This window comes from Choloepus didactylus, chromosome 6, assembly GCF_015220235.1.
Source record: "Choloepus didactylus isolate mChoDid1 chromosome 6, mChoDid1.pri, whole genome shotgun sequence".
Classification (NCBI taxonomy): domain Eukaryota; kingdom Metazoa; phylum Chordata; class Mammalia; order Pilosa; family Megalonychidae; genus Choloepus; species Choloepus didactylus.
In genome coordinates this window covers 116,010,975-116,035,407 of record NC_051312.1, presented here as the reverse complement: position 1 = coordinate 116,035,407, position 24,433 = coordinate 116,010,975, and the positions used below count along the sequence as shown (strand labels likewise).

General features: G+C 38.0%; 1 pseudogene; it reads left to right on the top strand.

Annotated features, from left to right (window-relative positions):
* Positions 1 to 24,433, top strand: part of LOC119537272 — a 50,227-nt pseudogene that overhangs the window by 13,532 nt on the left and 12,262 nt on the right.

The following is a 24,433-nucleotide window of genomic DNA, read 5'->3' as shown; positions in this document are numbered from 1 at the left end:
ATCCAGTTTTTGATGTAGAACTATTATAGCAAGTTTAGAATTAGGGTAATTTATAACTTATAACACTCAATATTGAGATTTAAAGAAATTACTTCTTTCACAATTTTTGGATGAATGCATACAATGTATCAAGGAAATAAAATTTGGTGAAAAGTGATTATTTTGAAATGTGCCATCTAAAATTACCTTTAAAGGAAATTAATTTCTAGTCTGCTCATATATGCTTATTGAAATAGATATTTTCAGCTCAGATAATTTCCCAAAGTGATGAATATTGATAAAAATATAATATTAAAAAATTACAAATGAGTTCTGTTACCTAAGTAGTTCTTCCTTTACTAATAAATGTGTATAAAGAGTATGTTCAGTTGAAGTCTATATAGTCCCAGTTACTTAAGCTGTTTGCCTTAGTTTCTTCATTTATAAATTGAGGATAATAGCAGATTCTTTTTTTATTGGGCCGCTTTGTGGATTAAATAAATTATACACATAAAGCTTAGAACAGGCCCTAGCATACATGAAACACTCAATAAATATAACTTTAAAAAAAATTATTATCAGTATTAGTATTATCGGCTGCTCCATTCAAGTCCACTTGTGCACTGGCCTGACCTAGCTTGTGTTTACTCCTCTAAATGTTCCCTTTTTTAAGTTATCTTCCTTTCAAGGTGGACTCTTTCCTCAGAACTGTGGAACCTTCCTCGAACCAAGGCAGTTCTCTTACATTTATACAGGTGGTATTTTGCACATCTCCACAGGGCACGCTTTACATTGCAGTCATCATATCTGGAGAATTATTATAGCAATATTCCAGCAGATATCAGCAAAGAGTCTTGAGGAAGAATTTTTATACCAAATTGTACAAAGTCAACTTTTGGACTAGTATTTACCATGAGCTTTAATTAATTTTCAAGTGTAATATAGTAGGAAAGTGTGGTATAGTGGAAAGAAAGCTGGACTTGGTGGATAAGCTCCTTGAGAATGGGGAAGGTAACTGGCTGTTATGGATTGAATTGTGTTCCCCCAAAAAACATGTTCAAGTCCTACTCCTTGGTCCTGTGAATGTGAACTTATATGTAAATAGGATCTTTGAAGATATTTATTAGTTAAAATGAGTCCAAATTGTATTAGGGTAGGCCCTAATCCCATATTATTGTGTCTTTATCAGCTGAAGAAATTTGGACACAATTAATAAGATAGAGAATCAGAGATAGAAAGGGAGTTGGCCACATAACAGAAGAAGAGATTGAGTTATCTTGCGACAGCTTGAGGAACGCCATGGATGGTCAGCCACCAACCAGAAGCCAGGGAAGAGGCTTGGAAATGGATTCTCACCTTCAAGAGAAGGCATGGTCCTGCTGACACCTTGATTATCATCTTTTGGCTCCAGAATTGTGAGATAATAAATATCTGCTGTTTAAGCCAACAGATAATAAATATCTGCTGTTTAAGATAGTGTGTGGTTGTTTGTTATAGCAGCCCTGGCAAACTACCATAGTGGCCAAGATATGTTTGTTAACATGAATGATTAAGATCAAGAACCTTTTGATCTAAGAACAAAGTTGCACCAAGTTCTGGTATGAATTTTTGCATAGAAGAACCTAAATCTTGACAGTTGTGATTGTTCAAGGTTGTGCCTGATACCTTGGTTTGCAGCCACAGGAACTAAAAGGACTTCAAAAAGATCTTTGGGGTGTTTTGTGTTATGATAATTGTTTAAAATTGAGAGTGATGATGATTGTACAACTATGTGAGATACTGACTGCTTACCTTGGACAGAATAGATGCTATGTGAAATTAGGAACCCACCTCTTAATAAGTCAAGTCTTCTATCTTGAGGCTTGCTCTTATGAAAAAAGAAAAGGCCTTCATAAAGCAATGAAACTATATCGTTGATTTGAGTGTCAGCTTTCTTATCTTAAAATTAGGCCAATAGTACTTCTCTGGCCTATCTAATCAGATTATACTAAAAATCAAAAGAGATCATGTATAGCAAAGTGATTCATAGATGTAAGATGACTTTTTATTTTGTTCCACACATCTTGGAAGAAATTCCCTCAACTGTTTTGCAATAATCTTTGCTTCTGCCCTCCTTCTTCATACTTCTCAAATGCCTACCTGGGGCATGAGTTGGGGCATGAGTAGGTGATGCCTCTAGCTCTCAGTTCCTGCAGACAAAGCAACTGTCAACAGAAGCTATATCTCAAGAAAGTGCTTGATCAGATTTTTAGTCCAATGGAGCCACGAGAAGGGGGTTTGAGGTTGGTGAGAAGTCCAAACAAATGAAACAAAGAAGCCCGATGAAAAAACAGTTTTGAAGAAGAGGTAAGTGGGAAGAGAGCCCTGGAGTAACCCGTGAGCCAAAGAACCACCCCTTATAGTGTTGTTTATCTGGTTATTTGGTTTCTCCCATGACTGTACACCCAGGTGTGTTGGGAGTGCTTGGAGGCATAGCCCTAAGCAGGCACCATCCCTGAGATTTAAGATCATGCATGCTTAAATTCAAACTGACACTTGAGGAATCTTAACATTTGGCTCTTGGATTAAAAAGACAGCTTGGTGCTTTTTATGAACACATGGTATCCTAGACTGAAGACTGAGCATCCCTGAATTTAGTAAGCAAGACTTGAGTGGAACATAAGCTGATGCTTTACTAGAATGAGAACTGATGCTCCTGGTTCCCATAAACATTCATTTTTTCCAGCTCATGTGCACCTTTTCTCGGGGATGAAATCAATCTCTTTGAAATGAGGGAATGAACTGTGTCACTAGCCCTCAGAGTTATGAGTGGAAAATATGGTGGATATTCAGCCTCACAAAGGTGAAGCAAATAATTCAGCATATTGAAAATGTCATGTCGACCCCTCAGAAGATTTTGCCTACATCTACCAAAAATCTAAGTAAATTTGATTCTTTAAGTTTTCAACTTATGCTGTTTATTTATTCCCTTTCTTTAAATGGGGAATAGTTAGTGGTTACAATGCCTTTCTTTCTTTCTTTTTTTTTTTTTAATAATTAATGCCTTTCTTTTTTTCTTTTATTTATTTTTACAAAACCAGAGTACTTTATTGCCACAAGGGACTTTAAACACCATGTAGTCAAATTCATGCAATTTAAAGAGGAAATACTGAGATTCTGAGGGATGAAATGATTGCCCAAGGACACACAGTGGAAAGTTGTAGAGCTTGGACTCAAACCAAGGTCTCCTTCTTCTCTGTGCAGTTCTCCTTCCTGATAACTACATTGTTTTTTTTAAAAAAAATGAATGCAAAAGGCAGTTTCTACACATAAGTGTTGACTTAAAGGTTTGGTAAAAAACCTTTTTGTTAACTTTGGCTGCATATAGCGTACCGGGATAAGAGCACGGGCTTGATATCCAACCTAATCTCCATTCCAGCTCTTTGATTTCTCTGACTTTTTTTTCTTCTAAGTTTCAGTTTCCTCATCCATAAAAAGTAGAAAATGACAGTACATATCTTACTTAATCCACACAGTAACCCTATGAAGTAACTTACGTAAAGTATATAGCAGCAAGCCAGACACATGGTGAATGCTTAATAAAAATTAGCTATGATTTTTATGTCTACATCTGAAAAACAAAAAATTTTCAAGGACACTTTTTGTGGTTAGATCCTTCTGCAGTGGCAAAATGTTACCATCAATGGTTCTTGGGCTCTAAGTAATTTTGGCATCTTGATGAGCAAATTGAATGGCTTAAAAGTCAAACACTACATGGCCTTCCATTTCCTTTAAAAAGAGCCACCCTCACAGGATTTTTCACATCAGACAATCAATTTCAGTTATTTTCCAATTGGATAGCAAGTACAATAGCTTTACCAAAGTGGAGAAAATAGTCAACCCAGCTTCTTTGCCTTTGCCTGTGGTGTTCTCTGAGTTTAAATGCCTTTCTTTTTCTTGCTTGTCCAAATTACCTTCCTTTTTGGTAGGCTTGACTCAAATGCAGCAGGGACCCTGAACTTGCTCCCTGTGCTTGCCTCTCAAAAGACATTTATCACTGCATTATTGAGAGGTCTCAACATGAATGTCACTTCTTCCAGGTAGCCTTTGGGACCCTCTCACTGCTGTGCACAGCAGCCTGTACTTTTTCCATCACAGCTTGGAGAGAGGATGTGAACTAGTGGCTTGAGCATAGTCCCAGGTGTCAAATTGCCTGGGTTCAAATTCTAGCTCTGCTGCTTTCCAGATAGTTCACTTTAGTTACTATTTCTGTACCTCAGTTTTCTCATTTCTAAACAGGCCTTTAAATAGTGCCTATCTCAGGTAGTCATTGTGCAGATTAGATGGATTAATTTATTTAAGTACATGATAAAAATTAGCTGTTATTATCATCTCACGATATCATAATTGTCCTTTCACTTGCCAGTATATACTTCAGACTCTAAACCCCAGGAAGTCTATGCTCCCAACTGTCTTGTTATCATATTCTCTAAAGCCAGATAAAAATGTTTATTGACTGACTGGAGGTGGAAATGGTGAGCTCTTGAAGTACAGGAACTATATTTTATTCATCTGCCTATAGTCAGCACCTAATGAAGACATGGCTTGTTATTGGTGCTCAATAAATTTTTGATCAATGAATGGATGGGTACATTTTCTTCCTAAAGCTTGTTCCTTTGAGCTTCCAAATTCTTCTAGCACTTAGCTGATTCCTTTCCCAAAGCATTTATGCATAATTGTCTTGAATTATTCTTCTTTGCTCTTCTGACCAATTTTTGAACTCTTTGAAGATGAGACCCTGTGTTTACACTGTGCTCCTTCAGCACTTAGCAGAGTGTAAATGCCCAATGTGGGTTTGCTGAAAAATGAAACTAAAAATCAATGACTTTGGTCAAGGGCGATCTGGAACATATTGAGAATCTTATTGATCACTGAGTCCCTGGTGTCATCATGGTTTTACTCCAAAAAGATTTTAAAAATGAGCTTCCTGAAAAAAAAAAAAAAAAAGAGAGAGAGAGAGAGAACTCATATTTAAAAAATGCCAAGTAGCCATTTTCAGGTTCTAGGAGAAGTTGTTTTCCCTTTATTCCTAATTCCATATTCTATTCTTAAGAACTACATATTGAATTTTTTAATTTATTCATACTGTGCTATGCTTTGGATCTTATTTAAAAGAGAACAAATACTTCATCTTAATTTTAAGCTACTGAACGTTCACACTATTCTCTGGGGGCACCAGGCCAGCTCGTTATAATATGGACATTGAGATCAAGTTGAATCAGCAACAGCTCAGAAATGCATGCTGTAGCTGAACACAGCATCCAGTGTTGTCTATGTTTTTATTTCAATGGCACTCATGTCAGGGTTAGAGCACACATTTTCTCTCTGGATTGTTTATTCTAACAAAATGTCATTCTTGTCAGTCTACAGAGATCCACAGCCGAAGTTAAAAATGCAGTCTCATGGACAATTGTTGTTAATATGATTTAGCTTCTGAAGCCAAGATGCTTTTCTTGTTAGCATTTTGGTTTTTGTCATATCTCAGTATGAATACTTCTATTCATAAAGAACCAATTTGTTGAAATATCTTCACACAACTGGTAATTAGGCACTAAGATTATCCCCAAGTTCTTCTAGAGCATGAAGGGTCACATCAGTTGATATATGCCTAGCTAATGAGTCAGACTCATTTTAAAAAATTCATTTGTTATGCTTATTAGAATGAACCTACATTCCTTTATTACCTAGTACAAATACTTTGCACATCAAGCCCAGAGCATAAAATTAAAATTGCATGAAACTTTGATCTCTTTCTTCATTAATCACACTAAATAATTATACACAGGTGTCAGCCTTGGTCTAATGGCAGATGCTTTCTGACCCCCAATATAATGCTGAATATTTGTTGTGTACACTTAAAAGGGAACTGAAAGGTACATGATACAAACCACATCCTTTTCATTCTACCATGAATTGAAAATTTATACCTCCACTATACTTAAGGATAATTTTAATTAGGAATATCTGATGGCTAATCTAAGAATAATGAATTTAAGGTTGTAAATGAACAAAAGGATTAGGGAAGTAAAGATTGGTAAAATTAGCTTTTACAAAATTTAATATTCCTTTACTTAATGTTTTGAGCCCTTTATTTGAATTCCTTTGTTTAGCTTACCTAATATAATATGTTACCTGCAATAAATAACAAAATAGTGATCACTTTATGATTCTATAAACACGCAGTATTGCATCTAAAAATCATACGGCACACAATGGCTCTTTGAGAAGTATTATGTGGTGACCATTAATAATGTCCTGAGTAACTGAGGATCGTCTGATATGAGATTAAGTCTTCAACACATTGACTTCTTTTGGTATGACTTTAAATGTCTATTCCCATTTAGCTTTCAATCAGTTGTCCCCAAAGGAAGTAAGATTCTACTAAGGCATATTGTACCATATGAGTTTTGCCAATTTGTGTTTCATTTACTCTGTTATGTTTTTTCTAAGAATGCCAAAAAATAGAACCTTGTTCCTGAGATCAAAGATGAATTAAGAATTCCAGATATTTAGACTAAGATGAAGCAATGTTTTTAGAAAAAAATTGAAACGTTAACCTAGTCAGTGAGTTTAGAATTGATCAGCAAAACTTATTATAATTTTAATTTGCTTGAGTATTAGATATATACTACAAAAACTAGTCTTCCCTTAAATGGCATAAACTTTATGATTACACATTAATTCAGGAATCATATACTGAACATTAACTATCTGCATATCACCATGCAAGATCCTGCAAACACAGAGAAGAAATGCAGAATTCCTGATCTTCAGGGGCACATGAACTACTGGGAAAGGCAGATTAGAAAACCAATAATTACAACAGTGTGACTTGTATGGAGTGCCGTGAGTGGAGAAAAGATGATCTCAAGCACAGACGAGAGAGAGTGATCCCAGAGGAAAGGTCTTGAAGAACAAGCTAGTTCAACATGAGAAGACTGGAGGGAGAGGAGTTCCAGAAAGAGGGAAGAGCTTGGATAAAGGCAGGGAGGCTTGGCACAGCATTGCATATTCTCATTTGGTTGCAGCTAGGGGCTAGAACGTGCACTGAGGAGTTGCAAGAGATGAGGCTAGAGGAGAAGGCAAGGACTGATCACAAAGAGCCTCAGGAGTTTGGATTCTAATTTGAAAGCAGCTGAGAGGCTTTACACCATTTCAGGCAGCCTAGTGACATGACACAATTTGATTTGCATGTTAGAAAACCCACTTTGATAGCAGTGAGGAAGTTAGATCAGGGAGGCCTGGCTGGGCAGTTTTTGTAGTATCTCAGGTAAAAATGATACAGTCTTGAATCAACCTAGTGGCAGTGGAATGAAAAGCATGGAAGAGACTAGAGACATTAGGAATCAACTGAATTTGGTTATATGTATCCGTATTAACAAAATCAGAATCAGGCATATGTACCTGGGCCAATGTGTGAGCCACTTTCACCATGGATTTATTTCTCCTTTATCCTTGTTTCCAGTGAAGGAGTTTTATGCTATGTCCTAGTTGCCTCAGAGGAGATATGGGCAAAGAGAGTAAAAGCAGCTAACATACTTTTTGGTCATTATTTTTCAAAAGGCTAAGGTTTAAGAGAATTTTGGGGGAATTTCTCCAGGATTAAAAAGAGATTCCCCTTTTTTTTTTCTGGAAGGAGGCTTTCAGAGGGAGCTTAGCTGATCTGTTTCTGGCTTTGGGCTTCTCCTGAGGTTCTACTTCAGATGTCAGCCAGGGCTGCAGTCATCTGAAGGTTTGACTGAGTGGAAGGATCCACTTCCATGTGCCTTGCTCAAGGAGGTACAAGCCCAGAGACAGAAATGGTTTCAGGATGTGTCCTGCAGATAGAACTGAGAGCAGTCTTGAGACAAGATGTCTGTCCTCCAAACATGGCCCAGAAGCAACAGGGACCCAGAGGATAAGAGGGTACTACACGGACAGGAACGACAAATGTTCTAGCAGAAACTCGGTTAAACTGATGTCCCAATAATCAGAGGTTGTCCACCACCCCATTGTTTGACAATGCTTCAGCCCTTAGGAATCCAGATAAGATGTTGGGGAAATCCCCAAAACAAATAGTTGTTTACCATAGGCTCTGTGAGATGGGTATACAAATTGTATTGGTTTATCTCAAAGAAAGAAAGTTGTATTTATTCCCCACCTGAGTTTGTAAACTGGGCTTTAATTTTTATATTCAAAAAATATTATATCCCTCACATTCTTTTTTATCTGGGTTTCTCTGGAGAAGAGAGTTGCAGAAAGCGTAAGAGTAAATGGAGAAAAAACTAAAGGCAAAATTAGTTTGAAAATAAAAATGAAGAGGAAACATGAATATTAAGAAGATTTTTAGGCAGGGAAAAAGAGTATTATAAGAAAGTTTTCCTCATCTAAAAAATATTTTGGTGCTTCCTTAAGTAAACTATCAGACTTGCATAAAATGCTTTGTATTTTAGAAATTCCAGAGGTTTGGGAAATAACAGTATTTTTGTACATGTCAAAGTCTCTGACCTGAACTTTCTCTTTATAAGTGGATAATTCATGATTAAATAAAAATCTTCTTATCTTCCAACTACCTTTTTTCTCAGGGATGCTCTCTGCTTTGGGTGAGGCTGTGTGCTGTCAGGCGGGCACAGGGGAGGAGGTGGCACTTCCCATTATCAGCGACTCATAGAGCAACTACTGGGACTTTCTGGGGTTGCTGAAGCCACAGGGTCACAGTTCTGTGCACCGTGGGCAGTGCCTTGGGGATCCTATTATATGCTCTTTAGTGTCATCATTACCTTCTCATAATCTGAAAAACTCTGCTGAAAATGATAACCTCAGTTTTGCACAAACACTTTGAAACAGGGATGTAAATTCTCTTGTTCTACTTCTGTTATCTCTTTTTCCCCAGCTACACTTCAAATATAAGTTTTTTATCATCAAAATCATTTATAAAGGTTTTATTTTGTCTGCAATATTCCCAAAGACACTGCTAAAGGCATCTTCCTAATTCTGGAACTTCTACAAATTGGTGGCTTTGGCTGGATTCTTTATAGCAAAGGCCTGGAAACAGCTAAGCTAGTTGTCACCCGTATTTGTTGAGCATCTTATACCCCCAAACTAGGAACATATGAACTGCTTCCTCAATCAACTTTAGGAAAACTTATATGCTTATATACAGTTCTGCTACTATTGTTTGATAGTGGCTTCTAATTAGATTCTTGATTATCTTTGCCTAAAAACTTTCCTTGTACCCACAAAGGAGCATATGATGAACAACAAAAATAGCTCATTACCTATCTGTGATTGCAGCTTCTCCTATGGTTTTTCAAATTTCTTCAGAATTTTCCATCTGAAGACCCTGAGTAACACATTCAGGGAAGGAGGAGGTGGTCATTCATTCATTCTTTGAATGCACATTTTTTGAGAACCTCCTATGTGTCTCTAGTTTGGGACAAGAGAGGCTAGGTCTCTGAATTCTTGAAACTTAAATTGTGCTGTAGACAGATAAGATACAGTGGGATTAAGTGATATAATGCATGTAAAGCACTTAAAAGGGTACCTGGCACATAAGTACCCAATAAACGTCTTGTTATTATTATCATCTCTTATGGCTGCTGTTGCTATCAGATGGGTGTGACTGGACTTTCCCTTTGGGCATACAGGCATTTCCCAGGTTGCCTTTGGGGTCGGGCTTCCTGTCCTTGCACTTTTAGAGAGGCTATCTGTGTTCATCAGCCTCAGAAACTGTCTTGTTGTCTGGCATCAGGGGAGACTATTTTGGAGGAAGTCCTGCTTTTGTGGACAGAAAGAATCATTGTCAGTAATCACTTCCCGCTGCCCTGCAGCCACATCGTCATTTTCTAGAATGCATCACTAAAACTTTCGTCTTCACTCTTCCCTGCCATTGTTAGTGTGATATGTCAAAATAAGATGCAACATATCAATCATTTCTTGAGAAATTCAATAGCAGTTTTTGTGAGTAATGAAAATGATTACCAGGTTGATGGTGAATTTACTATTGAGAATCTAATACGACAGTTGTCTCATATAGTAGCAAGTGTTAAATGAACCTGAAAACAAAACTGAGATGTCAGTGTAAGTAGCAACAGAGAGCTGGATTTTGTTCATAAATCTGCAACCTCTGTTCAAACATTCTCACGAAGGTAAGTATCTAAGGAGATAAGTGGGAAAATAAAGACTAAGACTTCCTAGAACACATACTAGAACCCATAGCCTTGTCTCTTATTCTTGGATGTTCAGTAAGGATGCCCTGCAGAGTTTGATTTCTCAAATTTTATATCAGGTTTACTTTCAATTTTACTAATTTATTTGCTCATTCAATGAATAAGACATTAGTTGTTTCCTTTACTATGTTTCATCCCTGATGTTTCTGGAGTTTATATTTTACAGACCTGTAAATTAAAAAAAAAAAAATGTTTGGGAACTATCATAGGGTTGCAAGTTTTTATATAGCAAAGAAAGGATATTTTTGAAATGTTTCATCTTTATAATAATCCTTTAATATAAGAAAGGGCATTTTAAATACCAAAAGTAGGAAGGATATAACCTCAGAAAAAAAGTTCAACAAATGAATAAAATTAACTTAAGAAAAAATCTACATTTTCCTTATTTTTCTTGTTTTCCAGGCATCCTGGAGCAAACTGTCACAGACTGGTACCAGTCTGTTATCATTCTTTAATGATTTCATCTGAACAAATCTTGCCTTCCTTGTAAGCATTGTGAGGACCACACCAAATCATTCTCTACCTCCTTGAGTCCTTACCTAGTGTTGGACTCAGAGTAAAGGCCTCACTGAATGTTTGCTCAATTAAACTGTAGTAAATTACAGTTCCCTACAAGAATATTCTAACAATGAAAGCTGTGTGAAATCGGAAAGGATTATTTGTATATCAATAAGCTGCATGTTACTAGAGGTTGTCAGAAGAAGCTGAATGACTTGTCTGGTTGCTTTGTAAAGGTTATTTATCCTAGTCTAGATTTTTTAAAAAACAGATTGTGAGGTAAGGGTTAAACTGCCAGTGCTGTATTTGAGAGATGCCAAACCTAGGACAGAGAGGGTGAGGAAAATAAAAGTGAGGTAAGGAAGGCTGTGAAGCAATGAGAAATCATGGCATATTTCACAATAGGCCACAAAGAGATGCACAGGGCACCTAGTAAGTTGATCCTTTCTGCACAAGGAACTTCTCAGCATGGGCTGCTAAGAGAAACCATGCCTGGGCTGGTTTGTGTGAACAAGGGAGTAGAGGGAATTTATCCATTTGGCTCTCTCTCATCTTCTATTTCCCATAAGTCAAAGCATGCAGGATGTTTTGTTAACTCCCCTGTGTTTCTGAGTTTTATCATTCATCACCTTCAAAGCCTGCTCCACGTCAGATCCCATGCTTGAGTGTGGTGTTTTCTCTAAGTCTCCAGGTGGTGGGAAGAACCAGAAACTGCACGCGTGGCATTGGTTCTCCAGGGTGCTCTGAGGTGACCAAGGGTGGGAATAGGACTCCCAGGCAAGTGACTTGTTGGCCCCAGGTGGAGGAACCCCGTGGGCACAAGCAGTGAAGGTGAGGTGGACAGAGCACCCGAGGGCCCGGGAGGTAGGTAGCTCCCAAGGAACCCGGGAGGCACATAAGATTTGTGTCCAATATTGAACTAGACCAATGTTTTCCAGGTTTGTTATAAGTACACTTATGGAATGGAGTGTGAATGAATACTTAAAAAATGTTAACTGTTTTAATGTACATTAAGATAAAATAACTAATACTTTAACACATTATATTGTATTATATATCATATTCACAACAATAATACAGATTTTCCTTTGAACATAAATTTATTTAAACAAAAATTAGAGTCTCTGTAAAAAAATATTGTCAATCATAATACAAATCGTATGCTTATATGGCAAAAGTTGCTGGTAATGATTGTTGTTTAGACATACTGGATCAGACCAGGTGATTCTTCTAATTCCAGTGTCTATGATTTGCTGAATGCCTACAAAACTTTGTCTTAGTGGTAATAAGAACTACAAAGTTTTTGAAAACACAGTATCCTTTTTCTGCAGTGGGTGAATTGCTTTGTCTTGGATTTGATTTTAGAACCCTATACTTTTTCTCAATAAAAATCAGCTAGCTTCCCGGTTTGGTTTTATAGTGGTTCATTTTTTCCTCATTAAATATTTATTTTCTCCAGTCTCTTAAAGTGAGAAAAAAATAAACCTAATCGTCATTTGTACTTATTCCCTCTCTCCATGCTGAAGCATTACCACTAACCAAGATGATTTGTCTTCATCCTTCATTAGAGCGTGTTATTCACTAATGTGGTTTATGGCCAAATTGAGTTGCTGGCCTCGCAGATTCTGTTTGGGGTGGTACTGAATCAGACGTGTTCATGACATCAATAAAAGTCATGCCTCAGCTTCTTGGTTGAATTTGTGTTAATTTCTAAAACTAACTGGCAAGAGAGATAAAAACTTACTAAAGAAAACATCCTAGTGGTGGCACTCTATCTAATTTCAGATGATTTCCCATTAAATACACCTTACCTCACATAAATATATTAAATGACTCATTAAAAGATTTTATTCTTCACAACATAACTAAAACCAAAATGTATGAAAAGATGAGGATACTTAAAACTCTTTACTGAAGAGTAAAATGGATGCAGAACAGCTCTGTCAGGATGGACCTGTTAAAAATCAGCAAGAACTGGGTCTAGGACTTTTTTTGCCAAGCAGTACTCTCCCCATGATAACTGTCTCTGAATTTCCACTATAGCCAGTGTGTCTTGATATAATTTTTAAAATGGATTCTGGGCTCCCATCCTAGTATCTTTATAGGTGATTCTCATTTATTCCTTAATATGGTTTTGACGGAAAGTTCTCTTGATGACAATGCTGTAAGGGTAACATGAACAACAGTTACCATTTCCTAAGGCACCTGTTTTGGTTTCCTGGACTGGTTAAGCCAATACCATGAAATGGGTTGGGTTCAACAATGGGAATTTATTCATTCATGGTTTTGAGGCCAGGAAAATATCCAAATCAAAACATCATCAAGGCGATGCTTTCTCCCCAAAGACTGTGTCCTTCTGGGCTGGCTGTCAACTACCCCTGGCTCCTCTGTCACATGGTAAGTACGTGATGGTGTCTCTTGGTCCCTCCCTTCTCTGCTGGGTTTCAACGATGTCCAGACTTTTTGCTTCCTTTCACTTTAGCTCTCTCTGAATTTCATTCTTCTTATAAAGGACCCCATCATAGGATTAAGGCCCATCCAGATTGAGGTGGGCCACACCTTCACTTAAGCAACCTCTTTTAAAAGTCCTACTCACAATGGGTCCACACCCATATGCTATGCACCATACTATGTACACTTGTGTGTATTATTTCTTTTAGTTCTCATTACAGTCTCTTGCAGTAGATATTAGTATTTCCATTTTACAAATGTGGAAAATAAGTCTAATTAATTTGCATAAGGTGACAAAATTGAGACTTGAATTTTGGTTTATCTGTTTGCAAAACCTGTGCTTTTTATACTATGTTGCTCCTATAATGGTTATAGCCAGAGAAAAACAAGATCAGAAAAGTCAACTTGAGATGTATTACCCCAGTCATTGGTTAAAGTGAGAAAAAGATTGGAATAGTGAACAATAAACAAATAAAATTATTAGAAATGGATGTTGCCAATCCAAGGTGACCTTCCCTTTGAAATTTGACCTAGATTAAGAGTTCTGTGGTCTGGATGACCTTCATCTTTCCATTCATTTCACTTTTCTTGTATTGGAAAGAGTATTTAAGGAATCACTAATAACCCACCCATGGTTACTCACTTTGTGTTTTAAATAGTCACATCTGTTGTGAGGGATTAAATGTTACAAAGATGTGGCCCTGCAGGAGCTCCGGATCCAGAAATTAAAGATGGTCCTGTTTTCTACACCTTTTTGTTCAGGAGTGCATGAAAAATGAGTTATTAAGCTTTTATGAGAATGAATGGAGACAGTTTCAATTTTGAGAAAAGACGTCGGGCCAGAGTCCTAGGAAGGAGGGATGGAAAAAACCAGATACTTTGAGAATAAATCCTAAGAAAAGACAGAAATATTAATAACTCAAATTAAGAACAAAAGATTCTAATATTTCAGCATCTTGGTTACAATAGTAGGAAAGGTAAATGGAAGTAATTACTGCTCAGGCTGGGACTGGTAAAGCCTATTTGGGAAAAAAAAAAAAGCCTGTTTTCGAGAAAGTGAATTGGAAAGACAAAAGGTGGGAATATATAATCATCAATCTGTTTCTATATCTTCAGCTTGGTTTGGCTACCCGGAGCTCTGATCACACTAGTTTGTGAATGGACACAGGGAAAATCAATAATAACTTATAATGTACAAACTTAGACACTGTGGAATTACTCCATCTAGCTCTGTTATTGGGCCAGGAGAAACATGGTAATAGAAAGCACAGGAGATTTAGGATTAATTTTATGCTCCTAATGTGTAGGCCACATTCTTCTCTGGAAAGTAATGGATTTAATCATAGCACCAGAGCTAATACTTCCAATGGACACTGAACTTTCCTCCTGGGAGCTGGATTAAGGATACAGAGGAAGCCCATGGATTCTGACAATAGGATGTGAGATACATTCCTTTTACAATCCTAGGTTATAGCCAATCCATAGAGTCACGCTTGCTAAATGCAGTTGTTTCTCAAAGTGTGGTCCTTAGTCCAACTGCACCAGAACTCTCTGGGGTGTTTATTAAATTATAGACTGCTTGATCCTACCTCTGGAGACTTGTCTAGAAATCTGCAGCTGTAAGAGGGTCTTAGGTCAGGTTCCCCAATGAACAGACTCTGAAGCAAAGTTTTATGTTAGGAAGTCTATTGGGGGTTGCTCTCAGGTACAGTACTCGTAACGGAGTGAAGGAAGCAGGACTGGGTATTGCAACGGAAGTGTCAGCCGACCCTTCAGGGAGTTCTGGACCTGGGTCTTTTCTTAATTGTCCTAAATTGAGGCAAAGGGACTAGGCCTTAGTGTTTTTACACTGCAGAATCATTGAATATGGTCTTGGGATGTGGTATAACCCTGGGTGGGACAGTTTGCTTTGGTGGAGGGCAATTGTAATCAACCACATCGGTAACCAACACTCCTGGTAGCTGGAGGAGTGAAAGCCTCAGTCCACTGCAACCACGATAGTCCATCCCTTGCACTACTTGAGTATTTATTTCATCCAGTAAATTCAGCCCATTTGGTAAAATCTCCTCCAGGTTGGTCTATTTTCCAGGGAAACTTACAAGAGGAAGGTTAGTGAAATGAACTATATGCCCTGCTTTTGAAACTGCTTTTGAGACTGCAATGAGCACTCATTTTCTCCCTCCTTTACTAACCATCCTAGATTCCTGTCACCCATAGCTAGCTGGATCTAGGTAGGTCTGCTGGTCTAGGTAAATTACTTGCAGGTGGGGTGGGGTGGGGGTGGGTAGCCCAGACCCTCATCCCTGAGGGGTCTAGGGCTCTAGTTACCATTCTTTTACCAGTCTGTGGCTGCTGCATTTGTCCATTTGCTATCAAAGTTGGGAAGGGAGTACTAACAAACAGATGCCCCAGTGGGTCACCTGGGCGCCAGATGTATTCTTTCCTGTCCCCAGTGTATAATAGAAGTCCTCCCTCTTCTTGCGTATTAGGGTCAATTATGCCTGCAGATACAGAGATACCGCTCCCTGTCATCTGCTCTCTGTGATGATGAAACTGAATTAACTAGACATCAGACTTAGCTTAAAATTTAATGGGACTTTTACTGTGTGGTCTATTAGAAGCTTTCCTCTTCTGGGAACCGGGTCCTCTAGAATTGTAGAGCTTAAAAGTTGTAGGATGGGAAGTAGGGCTACTCCTACTTTTATCCTTTGGTTCCAGACCAATCTATTCTACTTAATGGGGACAGGTACCATATATTAGTTATTGATTTAGAGTGTATAAATCCTTTAGAGGATTGTGCCTTTTAGGGTATCATTTCTAAGCTGTCATCCCAGCTGTACCTTCAAAAAAACTTTTCCACTGCTTTCTCAGGCTGACAGCTACTGGGTAGTGTGATAAGTGAAAGAACCAGTGGACCCCATCACTATGTGCCCACTGCTACAACTCCTTTGTTCTAAAGTAGGTCTCTTGGTTTGAGGCAGTTTTGCAGTGCAATGTGTTGGTGGCCTTAACACTCTGTATGCCATTGGCTAGTGGTGCTGGCTGAGGTCCTGCTGGCAGGATAGGCAAACTCATGTCTGGAATATGTGTCATGTCCAGTCAAGATGAATTACTACCCCTTAGAGGACAGCAGTGGTCCAATGTAATCAACTTGCCAACAAGAGACTGGTTGACCTCCACAAGGGATGGTGTTGTATCAGGGCTTCAGGGTTAGTCACCATTCCTCACAGGTTGGACATTCAGCAGTGGCCCTAGCTAGATCAACGCCAGGTGAGAGGAAAATCATGCTCCTGGGTTCACAGTCTCCCATAGTCTCCATCCCTTTAACAAGGGCAGTGGGGTAGCTGATAATAGTGTCTGGTTGACATCAACTGGTTGAGTCATTTGGTCTATTTGGTTGTTTTTTGTTTTTCTTTTTCAAGGTGGATACTTTCTGGTGGATATTACCATACAATACAATAATTGTCACATTTTTTGTACCCACTCCTATAGGTTCAGTCACAAGCTCTTCCTCCGACCTTTTTCCCTGTTCCTCAAATCTTTTTCCTTCATGCCCAAATCATTCACCACTGCCCATGAGTTCATATATATTCTTATCTCACCTACCTTTCTTCCAACAAAGTGGTTGACTAGGTGACACTCAAAGCTCTACCCAGAGGATATACTTTGTTGCTATCTTTCAGGCCACACACGAGTAGGGTTGTAGTGCAGCAGCATTCTATTTTCATCTGAGAAGACCCATTTATGAACCAATTGAGCCTTTTCCTTCTTTATCACCTATTCATAAAGGCTCCCTTCATCATACTTGCCATTTTTTTTTTTGGTCTGGTCCAATTATCACAATCTCATCAATATAATGTCCCAATTAAATATTCTGTGGAATGTTCGCATGGTACAGGTCCCTTTGAACTATATTATGCCAGAGGGTAGGAGAGTTAACATAGCTCTTGGGCAACACTATAAATGTATATTGTTATTCATCTCACAAGAATGCAGAGTGTTTCTAATCCTCCTTCCTGATAGGAATGGGAAATACTGCATTTGCCATATAAAGGGTGACATAATGTAGCTGAAGCTATGCTGATCTGCTGAAGCAGAAATACCACATGTGGCAAAGCAGCTGCGAATGGACCTGCTGGTGGGTTGAGTTTCCTTTAGTTTACTGTCATTTGCCAGGTACAAGGATGTTGTATCCTTGAATGAGGTGACTCCATTTGGCTGAGAGAAATGCCTGGAGAGGGATTTAGCTGTGAGTTATCAGCAGCCAATACTAACAGCTGGAAGAATGAGTGCCTTGGTCCTGAAGGCAGGGTCTGGGCAACATACACAGCATATACTACCAACAGGCCCTTTATGATTCTTACTCATGATGAAGTTTGAGCACTCTTCAGGGAGGGAGCCCTATATTTCTCAGGTGTGAATTTAAAATCTGTTGCCTTTGGATCATCAGAAAATGTCCAGTATTTATTTATATTCCCTTTCAGTTTATTTTAGCCATTATTTTGTATTTTATGTAAAGTATTAAATTACCTTTTTTGAACTATTTTGATTCAACCTTCAGTCATGGTTTCTGGTCTTTCTCTTTTAGCCCCTGGACAATTCTTGTAAATAAAATTGAAACACACAAATTGGTATTTCCTATTTTCAGAAGAGAGCTAGTAATTCCCACCCTTAACACAGATACATACACACACATACCTAAGTAAGAATATTTCATGTAACTTCCCACTATATTTACATTCACATAGTTTTTGTAAACCATACATAGTGCAGATAAAACAAAGTGAGAGGATTTAGAAAGTGCTTCGAGACCTCTTCTTAGTTGTGGGCAGCTGTAATTATATGTAATGGTGTAGATAGATTTAGTTCCTGTTAGCTGGATCTTATGAAAGGAGCAACTCAGTACTGTGCAGTGGTTAATAATATGAACATTTGAGCCAGATTTCCTGGGTTCAAATTCTAGCTGTTTGACTCTGAGTTACTTAACTTCTCTGGGTCTTAGCTTCTTCACCTATAAAATAGGGTTGCAGCAGTATTTACATCATAGAGTTGCTATGAGATTGAGCAGAGTGCATAGCACCCAATGAATAGAATATAAATGTTTTCCTGTTGTTGCTACACGTGTCTGCCAGCATACTCAGGAGGACCAAGAAAACCCATGATCATGTTGTCATGAAGTCAAATTGGGGCCCTTGAGAACAGCAGTTTTCAAACCTTTTTTACTTTGTGACAAATAGGAAGAGTGCTTCATGGTTAGTCACAAGATATAAATGCCAGCTATAACTCTACCTAGTTCCCCTGTGTCCTTGTCATCAGGGTAGTGTCAGTATTTAAAATTTAGCCATGCTAATAGGTATGTAGTGGAAATCTCACTATGGTTTTAATCAGCATTTCCTAATTGCTAATGATGTTTTTTTTTTTTTTTTTTTAATCATCATTTTATTGAGATATATTCACATACCACGCAGTCATACAAAACAAATTGTACTTTCGATTGTTTACAGTACTGTTACATAGTTGTACATTCATCACCTAAATCAATCCCTGACACCTTCATTAGCACACACACAAAAATAACAAGAATAATAATTAGAGTGAAAAAGAGCAATTGAAGTAAAAAAGAACACTAGGTACCTTTGTCTGTTTGTTTGCTTCCCCTACTTTTCTACACATCCATCCATAAACTAGACAAAGTGGAGTTTGGTCCTTATGGCATTCCCAATCCCACTGTCACCCCTCATAAGCTACATTTTTATACAACTGTCTTCGAGATTCATGGGTTCTGGGTTGTAGTTTAATAGTTTCAGGTATCCACCACCAGCTACCCCAATTCTTTAGAACCTAAAAAAGGTTGTCTAAAGTGTGCGTAAGAGTGCCCACCAGAGTGATCTCTCGGCTCGTTTTGGAATCTCTCTGCCACTGAAGCTTATTTCATTTCCTTTCACATCCCCCTTTTGGTCAAGAAGATGTTCTCCATCCCACGATGCCGGGTCTACATTCCTCCCCGGGAGTCATATTCCACGTTGCCAGCGAGATTCACTTCCCTGGGTGTCTGATCCCACGTAGGGGGGAGGGCAGTGATTTCACCTTTCAAGTTGGCTTAGCCAGAGAGAGAGGGCCACATCTGAGCAACAAAGAGGCATTCAGGAGGAGACTCTTAGGCACAAATACAGGGAGGCCTAGCCTCTCCTTTGCAGCAACCGTCTTCCCAAGGGTAAAACTTATGGTAGAGGGCTCAACCCATCAAACCACCAGTCCCCTATGTCTGTGGTCATGTTAGCAACCATGGAGGTGGGGTAGGCGAATACCCCTGCATTCTCCACAGGCTCCTCAAGGGGGCACTACATCTTTTTTTTTTTTTTTCCTTGTTTGTCTTTTTTCTTTTCTTTTTTTTTTTTTAACTTTCCCTTCTTTTTTCAAATCAACTGTATGAAAAAAAAAGTTAAAAAGAAAACAAACATACAATAAAAGAACATTTCAAAGAGACCATAGCAAGGGAGTAAGAAAAAGACAATTAACCTAAGATAACTGCTTAACTTCCAACATGTTCCTACTTTACCCCAAGAAAGTTACATAATAAAGCAACATTTCAGTGAACTTGTTCCTACTACATCCATCAGAAATTAACAGACCATAGTCATTTCTGGGCATCCCCAGAACGTTAAATAGCTTATCTGTTCTTCTTGGATTATTGTTCCCCCTTCCTTAATTGCTCTCTACTGCTAGTTCCCCTACATTCTACATTATAAACCATTTGTTTTACATTTTTCAAAGTTCACATTAGTGGTAGCATATAATATTTCTCTTTTTGTGACTGGCTTATTTCGCTCAGCATTATGTCTTCAAGGTTCATCCATGTTGTCATATGTTTCACGAGATCGTTCCTTCTTACTGCCGCGTAGTATTCCATCGTGTGTATATACCACATTTTATTTATCCACTCATCTGTTGAAGGACATTTGGGTTGTTTCCATCTCTTGGCAATTGTGAATAATGCTGCTATGAACATTGGCGTGCAGATATCTGTTCGTGTCACTGCTTTCCGATCTTCCGGGTATATACCGAGAAGTGCAATCGCTGGATCGAATGGTAGCTCTATATCTAGTTTTCTAAGGAACTGCCAGACTGACTTCCAGAGTGGCTGAACCATTATACAGTCCCACCAACAATGAATAAGAGTTCCAATTTCTCCACATCCCCTCCAGCATTTGTAGTTTCCTGTTTGTTTAATGGCAGCCATTCTAACCGGTGTTAGATGGTATCTCATTGTGGTCTTAATTTGCATCTCTCTAATAGCTAGTGAAGCTGAACATTTTTTCATGTGTTTCTTGGCCATTTGTATTTCCTCTTCAGAGAACTGTCTTTTCATATCTTTTGCCCATTTTATAATTGGGCTGTCTGTACTATTGTCATTGAGTTGTAGGATTTCTTTGTATATGCAAGATATCAGTCTTTTGTCAGATACATGGTTTCCAAAAATTTTTTCCCATTGAGTTGGCTGCCTCTTTACCTTTTTGAGAAATTCCTTTGAGGTGCAGAAACTTCTAAGCTTGAGGAGTTCCCATTTATCTATTTTCTCTTTTGTTGCTTGTGCTTTCGGTGTAAAGTCTAGGAAGTGGCCTCCTAATACAAGGTCTTGAAGATGTTTTCCTACATTATCTTCTAGGAGTTTTATGGTACTTTCTTTTATATTGAGATCTTTGGTCCATTTTGAGTTAATTTTTGTGTAGGGGGTGAGGTAGGGGTCCTCTTTCATTCTTTTGGATATGGATATCCAACTCTCCCAGCCCCATTTGTTGAAAAGACCATTATGGCTCAGTTCGGTGACTTTGGGGGCCTTATCAAAGATCAGTCGGCCATAGATCTGAGGGTCTATCTCTGAATTCTCAATTCGATTCCATTGATCTATATGTCTATCTTTGTGCCAATACCATGCTGTTTTGGCAACTGTGGCTTTATAATAGGCTTCAAAGTCAGGGAGTGTAAGTCCTCCCACTTCGTTTTTCTTTTTTAGAGTGTCTTTAGCAATTCGAGGCATCTTCCCTTTCCAAATAAATTTGATAACTAGCTTTTCCAAGTCTGCAAAGTAGGTTGTTGGAATTTTGATTGGGATTTCATTGAATCTGTAGATGAGTTTGGGTAGAATTGACATCTTAATGACATTTAGCCTTCCTATCCATGAACATGGAATATTTTTCCATCTTTTAAGGTCCCCTTCTATTTCTTTTAGTAGAGTTATGTAGTTTTCTTTGTATAGGTCTTTTACATCTTTGGTTAAGTTTATTCCTAGGTACTTGATTTTTTTAGTTGCTATTGAAAATGGTATCTTTTTCTTGAGTGTCTCTTCAGTTTGTTCATTTCTAGCATATAGAAACATTACTGACTTATGTGCATTAATCTTGTATCCCGCTACTTTGCTAAATTTGTTTATTAGCTCTAGTAGGTGTATCGTTGATTTCTCAGGGTTTTCTAGATATAAGATCATATCATCTGCAAACAATGACAGTTTTACTTCTTCTTTTCCAATTTGGATGCCTTTTATTTCTTTGTCTTGCCGGATTGCCCTGGCTAGCACTTCCAGCACAATGTTGAATAACAGTGGTGACAGCGGGCATCCTTGTCTTGTTCCTGATCTTAGAGGGAAGGCTTTCAGTCTCTCACCATTGAGTACTATGCTGGCTGTGGGTTTTTCATATATGCTCTTTATCATGTTGAGGAAGTTTCCTTCAATTCCTACCTTTTGAAGTGTTTTTATCAAAAAGGGATGTTGGATTTTGTCAAATGCTTTTTCAGCATCTATTGAGATGATCAATTGATTTTTCCCTTTCGAGTTTTTAATGTGTTGTAATACATTGATTGTTTTTCTGATGTTGAACCATCCTTGCATGCCTGGAATGAACCCCACTTGGTCATGGTGTATGATTTTTTTAATGTGTCTTTGGATTCGATTTGCAAGTATTTTGTTGAGGATTTTTGCATCTATATTCATTAGGGAGATTGGCCGGTAGTTTTCCTTTTTTGTAGCATCTTTGCCTGGTTTTGGTATTAGATTGATGTTAGCTTCATAAAATGAGTTAGGTAGTGTTCCATTTTTTTCAATGTTTTGAAAGAGTTTGAGTAAGATTGGTGTCAGTTCTTTCTGGAAAGTTTGGTAGAATTCCCCTGTGAAGCCATCTGGCCCTGGGCATTTATTTGTGGGAAGATTTTTGATGACTGATTGGATCTCTTTGCTTGTGATGGGTTGGTTGAGGTCTTCTATTTCTTCTCTGGTCAGTCTAGGTTGTTCATATGTTTCCAGGAAATTGTCCATTTCTTCTACATTATCCAGTTTGTTGCCATACAGTTGTTCATAATATCCTCTTATAATTTTTTTAATTTCTTCAGGATCTGCAGTTATGTCACCTTTTTCATTCATTATTTTGTTTATATGGGTCTTCTCTCTTTTTGATTTTGTCAGTCTAGCTAGGGGCTTGTCAATCTTGTTGATCTTCTCAAAGAACCAACTTTTGGTGATATTTATCCTTTCTATTGTTTTTTTGTTCTCTATGTCATTTATTTCTGCTTTAATCCTTGTTATTTCTTTTCTCGTACTTGGTTTAGGATTGGTTTGCTGTTCATTTTCTAGCTTCTTCAGTTGATCCATTAGTTCTTTGATTTTGGCTCTTTCTTCCTTTTTAATATATGCGTTTAGTGCTATAAATTTCCCCCTTAGCACTGCTTTTGCTGCATCCCATAGGTTTTGGTATGTTGTGTTCTCATTTTCATTCGTCTCTATATATTTAGCAATTTCTCTTGCTATTTCTTCTTTAACCCACTGATTGTTTAGGAGTGTGTTGTTTAACCTCCAGGTATTTGTGAATTTTCTAAGTCTCTGATGGTTATTGACTTCTAATTGTATTCCATTGTGGTCAGAGAATGTGCTTTGAATAATTTCAATCTTTTTAAATTTATTGAGGCTTCTTTTATGTCCCAGCATATGATCTATTCTGGAGAAAGTTCCGTGAGCACTAGAAAAGTATGTGTATCCTGGTGATTTGGGATGTAATGTCCTGTAGATGTCTGTTAAATCTAATTCATTTATCAGATTGTTTAGGTTTTCAATTTCCTTATTGGTCTTCTGTCTGGTTGATCTATCTATAGGAGAGAGTGATGTGTTGAAGTCTCCCACAATTATTGTGGAAACATCAATTGCTTCCTTTAGTTTTGCCAATGTTTCTCTCATGTATTTTGTGGCACCTTGATTGGGTGCATAGACATTTACGATTGTTATTTCTTCTTGCTGAATTGCCCCTTTTATTAGTATGTAGTGGCCTTCTTTGTCTCTCAAAACATCCCTGCATTTGAAGTCTATTTTATCTGAGATTAATATTGCTACACCTGCTTTCTTTTGGCTGTGGCTTGCATGAAATATTTTTTTCCATCCTTTCACTTTCAGTTTCTTTGTGTCCCTGTGTCTAAGATGAGTCTCTTGTATGCAACATATTGATGGTTCATTTTTTTTGATCCATTCTGCGAATCTATATCTTTTAATTGGGGAGTTTAATCCATTTACATTCAACGTTAAAACCGTGAAGGCATTTCTTGAATCGGCCATCTTATCCTTTGGATTATGTTTGCCATATTTTTCCCTCTCTCTATTAATATCCTTTATTGTACCCATACCGAATCTCTTTAGTTCTGAACCTTTCTCCAAGTCTCTCTGTCCTGTCTTTGTTTCTCTGTCTGTAGGGCTCCCTTTAGTATCTCCAGTAGGGCAGGTCTCTTGTTAGCAAATTCTCTCAGCATTTCTTTGTCTGTGAAAAATTTAAGCTCTCCCTCAAATTTGAAGGAGAGCTTTGCTGGATAAAGTATTCTTGGCTGGAAATTCCTCTCACTCAGAATTTTAAATATATCGTGCCACTGCCTTCTCGCCTCCATGGTGGCTGCTGAGTAGTCACTACTTAGTCTTATGCTGTTTCCTTTGTATGTGGTGAATTGCTTTTCTCTTGCTGCTTTCAGAACTTGCTCCTTCTCTTCTATGTTTGACAGTGTGATCAGTATATGTCTCGGAGTGGGTTTTTTTGGATTTATTCTATTTGGAGTTCGCTGAGCATTTATGATTTGTGTATTTATGTTGTTTAGAAGATTTGGGAAGTTTTCCCCAACAATTTCTTTGAATACTCTTCCTAGACCTTTACCCTTTTCTTCCCCTTCTGGGACACCAATGAGTCTTATATTCGGACGTTTCATATTATCTATCATATCCCTGAGGTCCATTT